The sequence below is a fragment of the Lynx rufus genome, unplaced genomic scaffold (assembly GCF_022079265.1).
Source record: "Lynx rufus isolate CCGP_SWC_20201006 ecotype Redwood Valley unplaced genomic scaffold, mLynRuf1.p SCAF_10, whole genome shotgun sequence".
Taxonomy (NCBI): domain Eukaryota; kingdom Metazoa; phylum Chordata; class Mammalia; order Carnivora; family Felidae; genus Lynx; species Lynx rufus.
This window is the reverse complement of record NW_025814824.1, coordinates 28,427,077-28,443,649: the sequence shown is the minus strand read 5'-3', so window position 1 is coordinate 28,443,649 and position 16,573 is coordinate 28,427,077. Positions and strand designations below refer to the sequence as shown.

At 37.8% G+C, this 16,573-nt stretch overlaps 1 protein-coding gene across 3 annotated transcripts in view; it reads left to right on the top strand.

The window, feature by feature from the left end:
* LOC124525344 (procathepsin L-like) overlaps positions 1 to 16,573 on the top strand; it is a 56,255-nt gene that overhangs the window by 23,217 nt on the left and 16,465 nt on the right. The gene's annotated exons all lie outside the window — the stretch shown is intronic.

Below are 16,573 nucleotides of genomic sequence, written 5' to 3'. Positions count from 1 at the left end.
TGATCTGATTATTTACGTAAGTGCAGTAAGAATAATGATTGATCGCATAGTGATTGATCAATAGTGATTGATCACAGTGATCATAAAGAATCTCTAGATTGAACTTTTAACAGCCTCTCAAGGCCAGAAGCCATGCCAAATACTTGCCATCAGATTTTGCCTGCAATACCTACAGATTTGGGTGAATTCTTGTCTTCTTGAGGTTCCCCAAATATCCTGAGGTTCCTATACCTGTCAGGAAGTGAACTTCTTTACTCACCTAGTATGGTTATCAAGCTTCTGGTTTTAGATTTTTGTTTTTTGAGTTTTTGTTGTTATTGTTTTAAATTTTTGTTAAGGGGCTTTATTGGCTCTATGAAGTCAATCTTTGTTCCTGAAAGCTGTGTGGCCACCTATCAATATATGCATGTCTTTGTGAAATATGACATCCCAGCCAAAGCCTTGGTAATGTCATTGGTGCTTTCAATTGTGTCCTGTTCCAAGGAGAAAAGATTCTTATTGCGCTTATTCAAATGAATATATTGTCATAAAATATAAGGATACTCAAGGAGAATTTTTCACTTCTGAAGGGATCAGGCAGGGAGAAAAAGATATGTTTCAATTTGTTCACAAAGGTGTAAAAGTACATTTTATCAAATTGTTGTAAGTCATACTTAGTGTAAGAGAAGAAGTTTTGTTAAATGTGGAAAAATAAAACTTTAAATTTTTTTTCAACGTTTATTTATTTTTGGGACAGAGAGAGACAGAGCATGAACGGGGGAGGGGCAGAGAGAGAGGGAGACACAGAATCGGAAACAGGCTCCAGGCTCCGAGCCATCAGCCCAGAGCCTGACGCGGGGCTCGAACTCACGGACCGCGAGATCGTGACCTGGCTGAAGTCGGACGCTTAACCGACTGCGCCACCCAGGCGCTCCCTTTTTTTTTTTAATTTTTTTTTCAACGTTTATTTATTTTTGGGACAGAGAGAGACAGAGCATGAACGGGGAAAACTTTAAAAATCAGTATTGTTTCTAACACAAATGTCATAAAAACTATAATCATCCCCCACTGTTCATTCAGTCCCATGCTATGAATTCAGTTCTACTTGAGTCCAGTTTTTCCACCAGTTCCAGAAATTCTCACCCAGTTCAGTTTTATGATCTTAAGGTAATCGGAAATCTGTATTTGTCAAATGTCCTTTTCATGAATTTCTCTGAAGATGAAACACATTTGCAGGAATCTTGTAAAAGCATCTGAATACAAGTATAACTGTTTGTAAAATGTGAAAGACTTAAAAATGGCCATGTTTAGAGATCTGATGAGAGTTCATGACAATGCAATTGACAAGGACATTTGGAAATTTCTTTGGCACACAATATTTCAAGATAATAACATAGAAGGACATATCAGATTTCAAGGAGTTTTACATAATTCTTAGAACACTTATTATAATAAATTGTATCTACACAAATATAATCATTTATTTGACAATCCTTCCCAAATAAGCCTAATTAGTTTAATTTCTCACAAAATCTTTGAAATGCTCCAGAGCTTTCTGGACAATTTCAGTTAGACTGTCATCAAAAGACTTTATTTTAGAATTTGATTTTGGGAAGTATGTCAAAAAATATGAAAAGAGTTGAACATCTCATTAAATAGGATCACAGATGATTATGAAATAATACTTAACCCAAGTGACAATAAAATATTTTAAAGGCAAATACAGGTTACATGATTGTGAACAAAACGTAGTTATTTTAGTATTAGCAAGACTCAGTTTTCTTGAATAATTAAAGGTGTGATGAAGTCAAAACATAGATACTTTGTTTTTCTAGGTAGATTACATTAAAGGTAAAGAGAAAATTTGTTCACAACTTTTTATCAAAAGCAAACCAATAATCTAAAGCAATGCTTTCTCCTTTTAACAGAAAGAAAATCCAAGTTCTAGTTTTGCACCAGTGTACTTTTGAAACTAATACTTATTTTTAAATACATTCATTATAATTTTTATCACAAGTGACCACACATAAAGTTCCTTTCAAAAGTTCTTTTTAAATAAACCTTTATAACTTACTCTTTTTTGCACTCAGATTTTATGTTTTTTTCCTCTTTAAATAACCAGACTTACTTTAGGGCAAAACTATTTTCTTTTGTCTCAACAAAAATGTATGTTTATTTCCCGTACTGTCTTACCAAAAATGTACATCTTTCTTTCCTTGCATACAGAGTTGTCTCTCTTATTATTTTAGTAGATTTGACCCTATATATGAATTTAGAATTCTTAATTCTCAGAGACTTTAGTTTCTAGTGAAAAATAAGTAGTAAGCTCTTGTGAACTGTGTCACCAGTATTTTTGTAGATTGGTAAATTTATCAATATATTTCATTATTTCTAGAAACTTGTGCTTCCTCACAGTAGAATCTTTCAATAAAGCACAAAACATGTTTGCTAACAAAACCAAATTTATTTTTAGTTTCTCTACAATAAGGAAAACAAAAGTTAATAAACCTATGTTTGATACTTAATACTTGTTATTTTATCTTATCTGCAAATGACTTAGATGTTTCATGAATTAACCACACAACATAGCAAAACCCCAAGGTTATCAAAAATATTTTGAGAAACTATTTTCAAAAGTTTACCTACAACCTTTTTTCAAAATTGACATCTATTCATTACTTCTTTTCAACAATTGTGCTCAGATCACCAATAACAACTTCAAGAGACACCACAGGAAGTCACTCATCCTCCTATGCTTTTGTTTCTGTTTGTTTATTATTATAAACTTTTGTAATGGAGATGACATCCATTTATTTGACTTTAAGTAAACCCAAACAGGATAAAAGATTTATTTTATTTTATTTTATTTTATTTTATTTTATTTTATTTTATTTTTTTAAATGTTTATTTATTTTTGAGAGATAGAGACAGAGCATGAGCAGGGAAGGGGCAGAGAGAGAAGGAGACACAGAATCTGAAGTAGGCTCCAGGTTCTGAGATGTCAGCACAGAGCCCTACATGGGGCTCAAACTCATGAACAATGAGATCGTGACCTGAGCCGAGGTCAGATGCTCAACTGACTAAGCCACCCAGGCGCCCTGACAAAAGATTTATTTTTAATGCTGATAACTTTAAAGACATGTCTAGTTTAATTAAGCCAACAGCTTTAGCTTTAATGCAAAGTGAAGGGGTTGAAAAAAGTAGGTATTGATTTTTAATGTGAACTCTGTTTAGTATTTGACTCTGTCAGTAGGTGACCACATTTCCCCTTTCAAATAGTCATTGGTCTTCCAAGTTACTGCTTCCAAAAAAAGGCTCAACCCAAAATTTTAGAATTTTATAGCCATGATATTTCCAATTCAAAATTTATCCAAAATAAAACAAAAGCTCTCTGAAAGTAACTGTCAGTTAACCATATATATTTAAATACACTGAAAACATATATATTAAATATATGTGTCCATTTCATGGGAAAGGAAATGAATCACTACAGGATAAGACAATAGTTTCAAATTTTAGGCAAACTAAGACAAATTCTTAACTAATCTCTGGAATTTTTGCCCCCAAGTAGGTAGCTGCCAACTCCCTGGCTGACAGACTTGGAATTGCATCCCTATTATGTACTGTTCATGAGAGAAGACAAGTCAAAGTTGTTCTTTTCACATGTGGATTTTTATTTTGAGCCTTTCACACTGAGCACAAAATTGCCTCTGGCTTCTGGACCTGTGATGAGCAGTTCGCTGCTGCTGTTCATGGGTGTGATTCAGGGGCTTTGCTGTTTGTTACTCATCACCACTGTTTCCATTTATCATTAACTTAGGGTCCTGTATGCTCCAGCAACTAGCTTAGGAATTGAAAGATTATGTAAGTGAACATTTCTTTCACAAGATCCCCCAAATCTTGACCCAGTGATTGAACTCATTTAATGCAAAACTAATTAAAGTAAGAGATAGCATTCTGTAACGAACTTAACAGAAAAAGGAGGAGGTGGAGGAGGAGGAGGAGGAGGAGGAGGAGGAGGAGAAGGAGAAGGAGAAGAAGAAGAAGAAGAAGAAGAAGAAGAAGAAGAAGAAGTGGGAGAAGGCGGGGGAGGAGGAGGCCGGGAGGAGCAGGGGAGGAGGAGGGGGGGAGGAAGAGGAGGAGGACGAGAAGAAGAAGAAGAAGAAGAAGAAGAAGAAGAAGAAAGGGGAGAAGGAGAAGGGGAAGAATGAGGGAGAGGAGGAAGAAGGGATGAACAGGGGACGGGGAGGAGGAGGGGAAGGAAGAAAAGAAGAAGAAGAAGAAGAAGAAGAAGAAGAGAAGAAAGAGGAGGAGGAGGAGGAGGAGAAGGAGAAGGAGGAGAAGGGGAAGTGGAAGGGAAGGGGAAGAAGGGGGGAGAGGAGGAGAAGGAGGAAAATAAATGAAGGGGAGCAGAATATGCCACTCCAAAATATGACACTTTGACATACTGATTACTTTGAATTCAAGTTACTTGAGAAACAGTCAGTACAAGGATGTTTTGACCCTCCTTTGTCCCCCAGAAAGCAGGAAATAAATCTCCCATGTGAAAGATACTGTCTGTGTACCAGGAAGAAGAGAAACATCTTTAATGCCAGAGATAGGGACTTCAGGGCCAAGAAGGCTGTATAAACAGAACTTGCTGCTTCACTAATTTGCTACCCCAAGCCCAAACTTCTTTGTCTTGTTAATTCTTCACAAATTTATTGTTTCTTTGTCTAAGAGGTATAAGAGCTGCCTGCTTTGATAACTTCTTTGAGTCTCCTGTGTACAGAAAATTAAATTTGATTTTCTCCTCTTAATCTGTCTTACATTTACTTATTAGGCCTGCCAAAGTACCTAGAAAGAAAGGACAAATGTTCTTGCCCTACAGTACAAACAATTGTTTAGTAGCTCCTTGAAGCTTCTTCTTGGCTTACTATGGTTCATGGCCCTTTTATGTTTCCCAAGCACCAGGACTTCTTGAACAATAGCAACCTTTGCACTTACTGTAAGCAGTGTTTATCTGCTGGAAAACTTGAAAACAACTTAGAAATCATTCGAAGCAATAGATCAATATACTGTAAACCTCAATTTCATTAGTCCCATAATGGAAAAAGTATTTGTTCAGAAAGAAATAAGTCAAAGGTCATGATTTTCCTCAGTGTTGGGCATAGAGGGTAAGGCATGAATCTGATTAAAATGCTCCTTTGGGCAGGTTTGTTTTTCCCCATTTAGTACCCCATCTAAGATTTCTTTGTCTAATCTAATAATTCTCTAACAGTGCAAGGGAAGACAGAAACTACTCAGGGCAGGCATCTAGTGTTTTGTGTTTGGACAGTGTTTAGGATTAATTCAGCATGGTATAAATAATGACTAGTGACAAGCTAAGGCAAGCTTCACAATAAGTACTTTGTTTGACAAAACAAATGTATAAGTTGTAAAGAATGGAACCCAAGCTAGAGTGAGTAATGGATCAGAGCTGAGTAAATACCAACAAGATCAAAGACACAAGCTGCTGTTCTCCTGAGATTTAGAAATCTGGTTGCTCAAAAAAAATTAGTTGGTAATATTTAAAACTTGGACAATCTTTCATAAACAAATAACATAACATAACATAAACCAATTTGAAAGATCAGGAAATGTTGAGTTTGTGTGGCCACAGCAGTGGCTGTCCATCAGATAAGATGTCCTCCAGGTTGTCATGGGAACTGCCATCTCTATATATTTGGGGTTGGCCTCACTTGAATTAGATACTCTCTGACCCACACATTCTGGTTTAGGAGGTTTGCAAAGCATAGGAAAGTGACTACTAGAGTCTTCTAAGGAAAGAAGGAGAAACCCGCAGCATTTAGGCTTGGATGAGACCAATAAGAGAAATTCATCCAACAAAAGAGACCGAAATGCAATAAAAAAGCAAGCACTGTAGGGGATTCCAAACACTGAATATCATTAGATGGCATGCAAAATCTGCAATATACCCTTCTAGGTAAGAACATGAGTAGTACTCTTCAGAAATTCTGTGTAAGCTCAGCTCAATTTTTCAGCTTCTTATCCATGTCTGTTACCATGAGGATACCAAAATCAGGAAGACAGTCTCTGTCCTAAGGAATTCACCAACTGAAGCAGGAGACTAGCATATATAAATGCATAAAAATACATGAATTTATAATTCTATAATAAAAGACAAATATCCCAATTAAAATAAACAGATAAAGGACTTACCTTACATCATGTAATAGATTAACTTACAGTGGATGGAAGAGGTAAACATAAGAGATAAGACTATAACACTCTTAGGAAATGTAAAAGAAAATCTTGATGATTTGGGATTTGGCAATGGTTTCTTTGATATGACACCAAAATCACAGACAACAAAGAAAATACTGATAAATTGCCTCCATCAACATTTGAAACTTTTGTGCATCAAAGAACACTACTATCAGCAGAGTACAAAACCAACCTACAGAATGGGGGAAATAACTGCAAATTATATCTGACAAGGATTAATAGCCAGAATATACAAAATAATTCCTACAACTCAACAACAATAACAAAGAACCCAATTACGAAATAGGAAAAGGATTTGAATAGACATTTCCCCAAAGAAGTTATAGAGATGGCCAATAGGTACATGAAAAGATGTTCAACATCATTAGCTATCAGAGAAATGCAAATTAGAACCACAATGAGATTTCATTTTATACCTATTAGGAAAGCTATAGTAAAAAGACAGATAGTAATGAGGGTTAATGAGGATGTGGAGAAATTGGAGCCCTTGTTAACCTCATCCACTGTATAGGAAGAAACGTTATTTTAGAGATACTAATTCTTCCTAAATCAATTCATAAATTCTGGCAATTTATGAAAATATCAATACACTTTTTGGGAAGAAACTTGAAAGAAAGGATGTTAAATTTATCTGGTGAAGTAAATCTGAACATTTGTGAAAATGAAGAACAAAGGAAGCCCAACTCTACCATATCAGAACATATCATGAATTAACAATATTTACATATTCAAATTGAAGAAGAAATGTAAACACCGACCAGTAGATGAGAATAGAGCCTGGCCCTGGGCCTAAAGATAGATGAGAAATGCATTTATGGTGAACAGGACTTTTCAATCAGCATGGGAGAGGATTATTTAGAGAACAGCACTGGGCTAGCTGCTTAGAAAAGAGGTGTGTGTAAGATCCCTACCTCATTCTTGCTAACCAAATTACTTCAAGATGGAGAGAGACTTAAAAGGAGAAAATCAAAAAAAATTAGAATAAGGCTGTCCAATGAAAATCTCTGTGATGATAGCAACATTTTTTATCATGACTATCCAACACGGCAGCCACTAACCACATGTGATTGTTGAGCTCTGGCAATGAGACAAGTGTAAATGAAAATGGAATTTTACATGTTATTTAATGTTAATTAATTTAAATTTAAACAGCCGCATGTGGTTAGCAGCTATTGAATTGGACAACACAGAAGAAGGAAACATGAATACATTACTTTTTAATTTGGTACACAAAACCCATTAGATATTAAGGAAGATAAATCTATTAACATAAAATTGTAAACATCTCTATGGCATAAAAAGTTGAGGGGCACCTGGGTGGCTCAGTTGGTTAAGCGTTCAACTCTGGCCTAGGTCATGATCTTACAGATCGTGAGTTTGACCCTATGTCAGCAGGCTCTGTGCTGACAGCTCAGAGCCTGGAGCCTGCTTTGGATGCTGTGTGTCCCTCTCTCTCTGCCCCTCCCCTGCTCATGCTCCGTCTCTCTCTCTCTCTCTGTCTCAAAAATAAATAAACATTAAAAAAAGTTGAAAGCCCACACATATTTCTAAATGAACAACAACAAAAGGTCAGCTTCCTTCATTTACTAAAAGCTTATACAAGGCAACAAGAAAAAGATAAATAATGCTAATTAAATACGTGCAAGGACAGAAATTTATCAAGACGAAAGTAGGTGTTCAATAAATACAAGGTAAACTGTACAACATAAATCATAATTGAACAAGTGCAAATCAAACCATGAGGTTCATCTTTTACCATCAGATGGCCAGAAATGTAAAAAGATTCACCACATCTAACACTGTCAGGGATGTAGGGAAATGGGTACTTATGGTCCTGGAGACTATAAATTGATGCAACTTTTCTGGGAGAATATTGGGTAACACAAATGTTAAGTGCTCATATACTTTGATCCAGTAACCCCAGTAAGCAATGTGCTGTGCACATCTACTTGCACAAGGTCATGAGTGGACACATTTGGGCATCTCCATTGCAGCTCTGGGTCTCCTGGTGGAAAATCAGAGGCAAGCAAAACTTTTCTCCATAAGGAATTAGCTCATTCTGTCCTCTCAACACTAAGGCTGGGCAGCACCTTCAGTCAATGCCACAAATCTGTCTGTGCTTATGTAGAACAATCTTCAAGTCATGAAAGAGAAAATCAGGTGAGACTAATATGCTCTACCTGATCTGCTGAAGGGGATGAGGGGTAGATATGGAGATGGATGTGCATAATCCCTCCTGCCGTCCCAGCTCAAAGAATAGAAGCAACACCGAGCAGTGGTCATCCCTGGAAAGAGCAACGTGACTGGGGGTATGGGAGGGGGGGAGGCTTTTGCTTTTAATTTTGTATATTTCTGTATGTTTTACATTTCCTCATCTTAGATCACATTTTAAAATTGAAGTAAAATGCACATCAGATAAAATTAACAATTTTAAAGTGCAAAATTCAGTGGCATTTAGTACACGTTCATAATGCTGTGCAACAATGACTGTCAGATTACAGAACATTTCCGTCACCCAAAGGAAAACCCTACACCCATTAAGTAGTCCTTGCCCTCCCCTCTCCCAGCAGGCCCTGGCAACCAGTGATCTGCCTTCTGTATTTATACGTTGACCTTGTCCTTGCATCTGGCTCCTGTCACTCAGCATAAATGTTTCTGAGATCTATCCATGTTGTGGTATGCATCAGTACCGGATTCCTTTTATGGCTGAATAATACTCCTGTGTATGGATGTACCACCTTTTATTCATCCATTCTTCAGTTGTTGGACATTTCACTTGTTTCCACCTTTGGCTATTGCGAATAATGTTGCTATGAACATTTGTGTGCAAGTTTTTTCTGTATATCTGTTTTCCATTATTTGAGGTATATACTGAGGAGTGGAATTGCTTGGTCATATGGTAATTCTGTTTAATTTTTTGAGATATATTACCTTAAAATTTTTGTTAACAAGAATGGAAATTACAGTTTTAATCAGTTAGAAACATTATAGACTCTTTAGTGTCTTCCTCTTTCTTTCTGTATTAAAAAATAGCAATTAAGAGTACTTAATAAAAGAAAGCAACAGTTTCACGCCAACACCCACCAGGCCAGCCTCTCCTGCTTTCATTTCTGCCGCTGTCTCTTCACAGAGATTTTCTGTGGAAGGGGGCGCAGATTATTTTCCCTAGTTTCCTTTTAGTCTTTTTAAGAGATCACTGCAAATTTCCACCACAGCCAGGAGGATGCCCACCCCCCTGTGGAGGGTATCCCCATTTGTACAAAATCAAAATCCTTTTGTATATAGGTGGAAATTCTAGAAACCAATTTTGGGTTTCATTGTATCTCTGTTTGTCTTATCAGTCAGAATTGGATACTCCTAACACCATCCAGAATTTTAGTCAAAATAATCGTTGTTTTTACATCAAAAAAAAAAAAAAGTCTCTCCCTGGACTCTCAAGCATTTCCTGAGAAAATTATCAAGCATTCACCCTGGTTTCCTCTTGTTAAATGTAGACTAAAGTTTCTGGGGCCAGACTGACTAATCCCTAGTCTTCAATTTATGAAACTTATAAGGGATTTTATGTAAAAGAAGCAAGCAAAACAAAAACCTCCAAAAGACAAAACAACTCCTATTCTAGGAACAGATGCATATTAAATCTCAAGTTTCATGTCAAAAAACGACTGGTGAATTCTGGAGAAATGCTTTATGTTGGGGAATATGTACTTTCCTTTGTTGTTGAGAATTCTTAATTTTTAAAAAGAGGAAAAAAGAAGGGTCTCACTTTTGAATCAGTATTGGAATATTGATTAATATGTTGGGCTCGGTATTCCAACATTTCTATGATAAGAGAACGCCGACTTTCTATTTTTAAGAGGGACTAGTCCACTGACCAAATGTTACAGGGTGAGGAGAGATCAGAATAACCTGCTGTCTAGACCATACCACACACATCCCACCTGTTCCATGTATTGGGTGCAAAATTGAGGCAGCCATTTAAGGGGTATTTGAGTAACGTTAACCTATTCTGTATCTAACATATACACTTCCCTTTATTTTTATTTCACTGTCTCCATTCTGAACCCATAGATTAATTTTATGATCTAGTGAAATGTCTACGAAGCTGCCCAGTGCAGCACTTTTTCAAAGGGTGGATAGAAATCCTTTAATGGGCCATAAAATCCATTTAATGGGTCATTACTAATATGCTTTTTTTGTTTTTCTAATGAAATGCATCTAAATAAATGGAATGGGACAGAACAGAATGAATTAGATCAGATCAGAACAGAACAGAATAGATTTGAACAGAAAAGAATGAAAAATATATCTTAGAACACAGTAGACAGGCAGTTGATTTTTGTTTTGGTGGGGCTTGTGCATGTGTGTGTGTGTGTGCGTGCTTGTGCACATATGCTCTGAATTAGATATAAAAAGCATCTGTAATTAATAGCCACAGTCAAAATTCTTCCAAATACTAGCCTAATGGATCTTTCTTATTCTTGGGAAACTGTGTAGATCCCGTAAACTTCTGCTTCTGCTCTGCTTTGTAAAGTTACAAAGTGTAGTTTTACCTTAGAATAAGTGTCTTTCTTCTAGCCAGAGAAGCTGGGCTGTGAGAAAGGATATGAGAGAAATGTATATATATTTTTAAGATCAGAGAGTATTATTTAGGAGGAGAGAAAGTTAAAATGGAATTGGGAAAGACCTTAAATATCTTGTAAGAGTTCCAGTTTCACTGAGAGGTGAAGAGGAGAGAAAGTTAAAATGGAATTGGGAAAGACCTTAAATATCTTGTAAGAGTTCCAGTTTCACTGAGAGGTGAAGGGACTGCACAGTGTCACCTGCCTGATTCCCAGTGAGACTAGAACATAGACCTGACTCTTACAGCTGGAACCCTCTCTCTGGGTGACACTGAGCCAGGAGGACCTCCCTTACTCCCAACCCCCGGGGTCTGTGCTATCCAGAAACAGGAGGGGAGGAGAGGGTGTGTTATGCCCAGAATTCGTGATCCCCAAAGACCACCAGGGAGCCGAGTCCAATGCAAAAGCAAAAGAGCCTTTATTCGAGCTAGCTCGAGCTCAATCCCCTACCTGCACCGACGCAGCGGTGAGATACCGGGGAGAGAGAGCGAGTTTCAAAAGCACAAAGGTTTTATAGGGGTCTAGGGGCAGCCGATTGGCTGGGGAAGGGTCAGAGTCCTGTTATGCAGGTCGCTGGGCGTGTTTTGATCAGGAAGTTTGAATGGATGAGAGGGAGGTTACTCAAGGGGAGGAGGCATGGTCTAGGTGAAGGACACAGAACAAGATGGAGTCCGCCGGCGTAGGCCCGCCCTTTCAGGTGAAGGGAGAAAGGAGACTTCTTTTTCAAAACAGAATGATCTATTTTCTTTCTTTTTACTTTTGGTGCAAAGGTGAATATTTATTTAAAGCAGAAAAAGAAATCACAACATTTTATAATTTTTAAAAAGCTAATGCTATATTAAACATTATAAAATCTAGAAAAAGAGTACACTATTTTTGTTAATCAACTACCTGACAGATTTTCTCTTGTTAATTTATTTGGTTGCATACTCTCTGTGTCTGAAAATGACAATGCTTTTGTAATACTTTCTATAGAGAGAATTGGAATGATCCATTTTCAATAACACATGGTCATTGCACATATTCACACAATGCAAGGATGTGAACAACCCTATAATCTCAACTTCTAGAAATCTCTATCAAGATGACACATTCCTAGAAGATGCTTTATGCATATATATACTACATATATATAGTGTATGTATACATACACACATATTTGCATGTAGTATATATACTTGAATGTATGTTTATATATGTATATATTAATATATGCATATACATATTTGTGTTCATAAATAGTCACATGTCTATGCTTGTATATATGAGAATATACTCATTCTGGAAAGCTTTTCTTTCACTCAATATTTTGTGGCCATGTTTTGCTACTGATGTGTGAAGAAGGATAAACTTTCTTTTTTTAAAATGTTTTCAGTGTTTATTTATTTTTGAAAGAGAGAGAGAGAGAGAGAGACAGAGACAGAGACAGAGTGTGAGTGTGAGTGGGGGAGGGACAGCGAAAGAGAGAGAGAGACACAGAATCCAAAGCAGGCTTCAGGCTCTGAGCTATCAGCACAGAGTCCAACGTGGGGCTCGAACTCACGAACTATGAGATCATGATCTGAGCCGAAGTTGGACGTCCAACCAACTGAGCCACCCAGGCACCCCAAGAAGGATAATCTTTCTAATGAATGAACAGCTGTGCAGCACAATATGTACCCAGAGTATCGTGGATATCCCAGAAGACATAAACCAGCCCCTATGGATGGATACTTCAGTTATTCTTCTTTTTTTTTTTTTTTTTTTTTCAACGTTTATTTATTTTTGGGACAGAGAGAGACAGAGCATGAACGGGGGAGGAGCAGAGAGAGAGGGAGACACAGAATCAGAAACAGGCTCCAGGCTCTGAGCCATCAGCCCAGAGCCTGACGCGGGGCTGGAACTCACGGACCGCGAGATCGTGACCTGGCTGAAGTCGGACGCTTAACCGACTGCGCCACCCAGGCGCCCCTGTTCTTCTTGTTATAAACAATTCTGCAACGACATACCTTTGTGCATTTATCTTTCTTTTAGTTGAACTATTATTGCCTTAGGATAAATTCCTAGGGGAATTCAGGATAAACTGCTAGGTCAAAAGCTGTGGGTATCTAATATTTGAAATCATGTTGCTAGATTGTCCCCTGGAAAGGTTGTGACATTTATATTTCCATTAACGTTTCATGAGAGTGCTTATTTCCCCCCTTCCCCATCATCAAGCATATTCATCTTTTAAACTTTGCCGATCTCTTATGCATTTCAATTTGTGTTCCCTTTCTATTAACATTTTCCCATTTGCTGGCTGGACACTTGTGTTTCTTCCCTGGCTTGTGTGGTCATTCCCTTCACTGGTTTTCCATTCGGGAGCTCATCCTGTGGTAAGATTGACAAGGGGTCCTCGTGTGGTCAAGCCTGTTCACCTGCTGCTGGTCATTCAGGGCTGATGACTTTTTCCTCCTTTGAAACCTCTCTTTCAAAGAGATTTATGGTATTTTTCATGTAGGAGTTTTATTTATTTATTTATTTATTTATTTATTTATTATTTATTTATTTATTAGTGGTAACATAAATATCTTCCTTCATGGGCTCTCCAGAAGGACTTTTTAAGCGTACAATGGAGCCACTATGAAACATCTCCAAGCTTGGAAGCATGTACATAATTTTAACTTTATCAACCTCACAATTCACATCCTGTGACTTTTGCCCTCAAGACGTCGGATGGTTTGTGTGGGATGACAAAATGCAACCCTCGGAGAGGTACAGGAAACTGCACTTTTGAGAATTTCATTTAGGAAACAAATGAAAGAAAGAAGAAACCTGTCTGAAGTTTCAGTTTGGGGCAGTAAAGGCAGTTCCCTGGATCCTGTTCATTGACTGCCACTCGGTCACATGGAATCATGAGCTCTTTCTCCTTGGAGGTGATGAGGACTTCTGGGGATGGCCAAGCTGGCACCACACCACACCACACCACATTATCCATCACAGGATAATGGTGTCAATAATGACACCCCCAGAATTTGGTGAGAGAGGGTCCCACTTGCAAACAAGCTTGTGCTCCTCTTCCAGCTTACCAGAGTTTACAAACTTGATCTGGAAATTCTTTGACTCTACTGACTGGAGTGTTTGGACTGTATTAATAGCCACATGAAGTCCAGAACATGGTAATCCTGTTGAGAGACGAAGAATGTCCTAAAGCTTGGGGTAAACACAAGGCCCTGATATTAGGGCATACAAATGGGACTTTCAAATAGAATTATTCCATCTAAAAGCAAATGTAAGTGAGTGACCAGAATCTACATAGGTGGTAGCTCAGCAAACAAATGACTCTCAGAGATTCAGGCCTGAACTTCTGAATTTTGAAAATGTGATCTGTTTTTTTAACAAACAATTTTTCCTGGGAAAAACTAGCTGGGGAATATTATCTTTAAAAAAATTTTTTTAAATGTTTACTTTTGAGAGAGACAGAGTGTGAGTGGGGGAGGGGCAGAGAGAAGGAGACACAGATTCTGAAATAGGCTCTGGGCTCCGAGCCGTCAGCACAGAGCCTGACACCTGCCTCGAACTCACGAACCAGTGAGATCATGATCTGAGTTGAAGTCAGCCACTTAAGTGACTGAGCCATCCAGGTGCCCCAGGAATATTATCTTAAGCAAGTAAGTTTTAGCTGTAAAAGATGTTGCCTGTTTATGAAGAATGGGCAGAGTCCACACTCTCATACCAACCAGAGCCAAGTGGCACCTACCTCTGTCAGCCAGGCCCCCAAAGCCACGACCCAAACAGAGACCCAGTGAGGCAGCATTGTACTGGTTCCTGCCTTAGGCTTCCTTCACTCACCTCGGGAATTTTTTTTTTCTGCACATACTTTGAAGTGGCAGCCTCAAAATTCTTGGGACCATAGGACAGAGCAAGGGCTCCCTCACTGACACACTCTAGAAACAAGTCAAACCCCACCTTCTTCATCAATCCCCAGACCTGTCCTCTACTTCTCAGAATGTTTCTGGATATTACAAAAGTTCAGGATATTGGAACCAAATTGTCCTGTACTTAAGAAAAAAAAGGTAAAATTGAAATCACAATTACCCTGAAACCTTATAGAAAGGAAAAAAAAATTACATTCTTTCTCTGTCCCTTAAAGTTATAACTCTTATTACCTTCAAAATGCAGCCCATAATCACCTGAGCCTGAAGGGGAAAAAGCGGGGGAGGGGGGAAGAGGCCTTTTTATAATACAAACTTCAAAAGGGCTTGTCTGGGAGCAAGAATTCCTTTTTCCTCAAAGGTCCTTCTAATTGGACTATGAGTCAAATTGACATGGAACAGTTCAACAGAAGAAAATCAAGTAGAATAGCATAAGTATGGGGATACACACAGATACGAAAATTCCAAAGACAGACAAAATAAGGCATATAGGTCATTCTGAACTAAGGAGAAGGAGATAGGGGACTGGGACTTCAAAGGGAAGGAATGCACTTCACAAGAAAACAAAGAGTAAGTATTTGGTAAAGAAATGTGTGCCCTGCCATATAGATGGGTTACTTAGATAAAATTTGTCTCTGGTAATAACCTTTATTCTGGAAAGATCCTACAATTTAGATTCCTCTATGTAGTTAAGGGAGAGGCAAAAGTTTCTCTTGAACCCACAGGGTCTCAGTTGCCTTCAGCTCAAAATAAATCACAGACAGAAATGGCTCATTTGGGGCAACCTGCCCTCAGCCCCTGCGGGCTCTTGGGCCCAGGCTCTAACACCTCTGAGAAGAAGCCACTATGTCCTAAGAAGTCCATCTTGGGGACAAAAAAAACTTTCTCTATGCCTTTGTGATGCAAATTTTCTACTTCTTCTCTAGAACCCAAGAGCCATTCTGTAAAATGCAAATTTTAGGGGGTGCCTGGATGGCTCAGTTGGTGGAGCTCAGATCATGATCTCATAGCTCTTGAGTGAGTTGGAGTCCTGCTTTGAGAGCCCAAGGAGACTGCTTTGGATTCTGTGTCTGCCTCTCTCTCTGCCCCTCCTCTGCTTGCTCTCTCTCTTTCTTAAAAATAAATAAACATTTAAAAAAATAAAAAATAAATAAAATGCAAATTTTAGGAAAAAGTTTCTCATCAGAGGAGAAAAAAAACAGGGGGAGGTATTTGGAAACTGGGCCTATAATGTCCTTTCCATAAATATTAGTAAAAATACTATAATATTTTTAGTTATATCTATGTGTACATATCTGTGTCCATATGTGTGTTGTAAATGTGAGATATTTGCTCTACCTCCAGATGGTATTGCTGAAATTAATTTGTAAAAGAGCTCTATTTAGTTGGTTTAAAGGCAAGCACTGTAAAGACTGGGCAATCTAAAAACTCAGAAAGCTAGAAACTAATCCAAATGTTTTCCAAGTTTGTGTGATCTGAAAAATTATTTGATATTAAGGCTAACTTAAGGTTGTTGGTATAAATAACGTAGACATGTCTTCAAAGTTATGGCCATTAAAATTAAAACTTTTATTCTGCCTGTGTTCACTGAGAGTTCAAATAAGTTCATGCTATCTCTGTTGCTAAATTTATCAGAAACAAACCTACTTAGAACAATGATTGACTTTGTCTAATATCTCATGAAGTTTTAGGGTAGTCTAAACAATTGTTAAGAATAGGTAAGTTGAAAAGATGTGAATAAAAAAAGAAGTGTTTAGGTAAATTTTACAAATAATTTCCTCAAATTCTTTTGGTAACCTAAACCACATTTGGCTA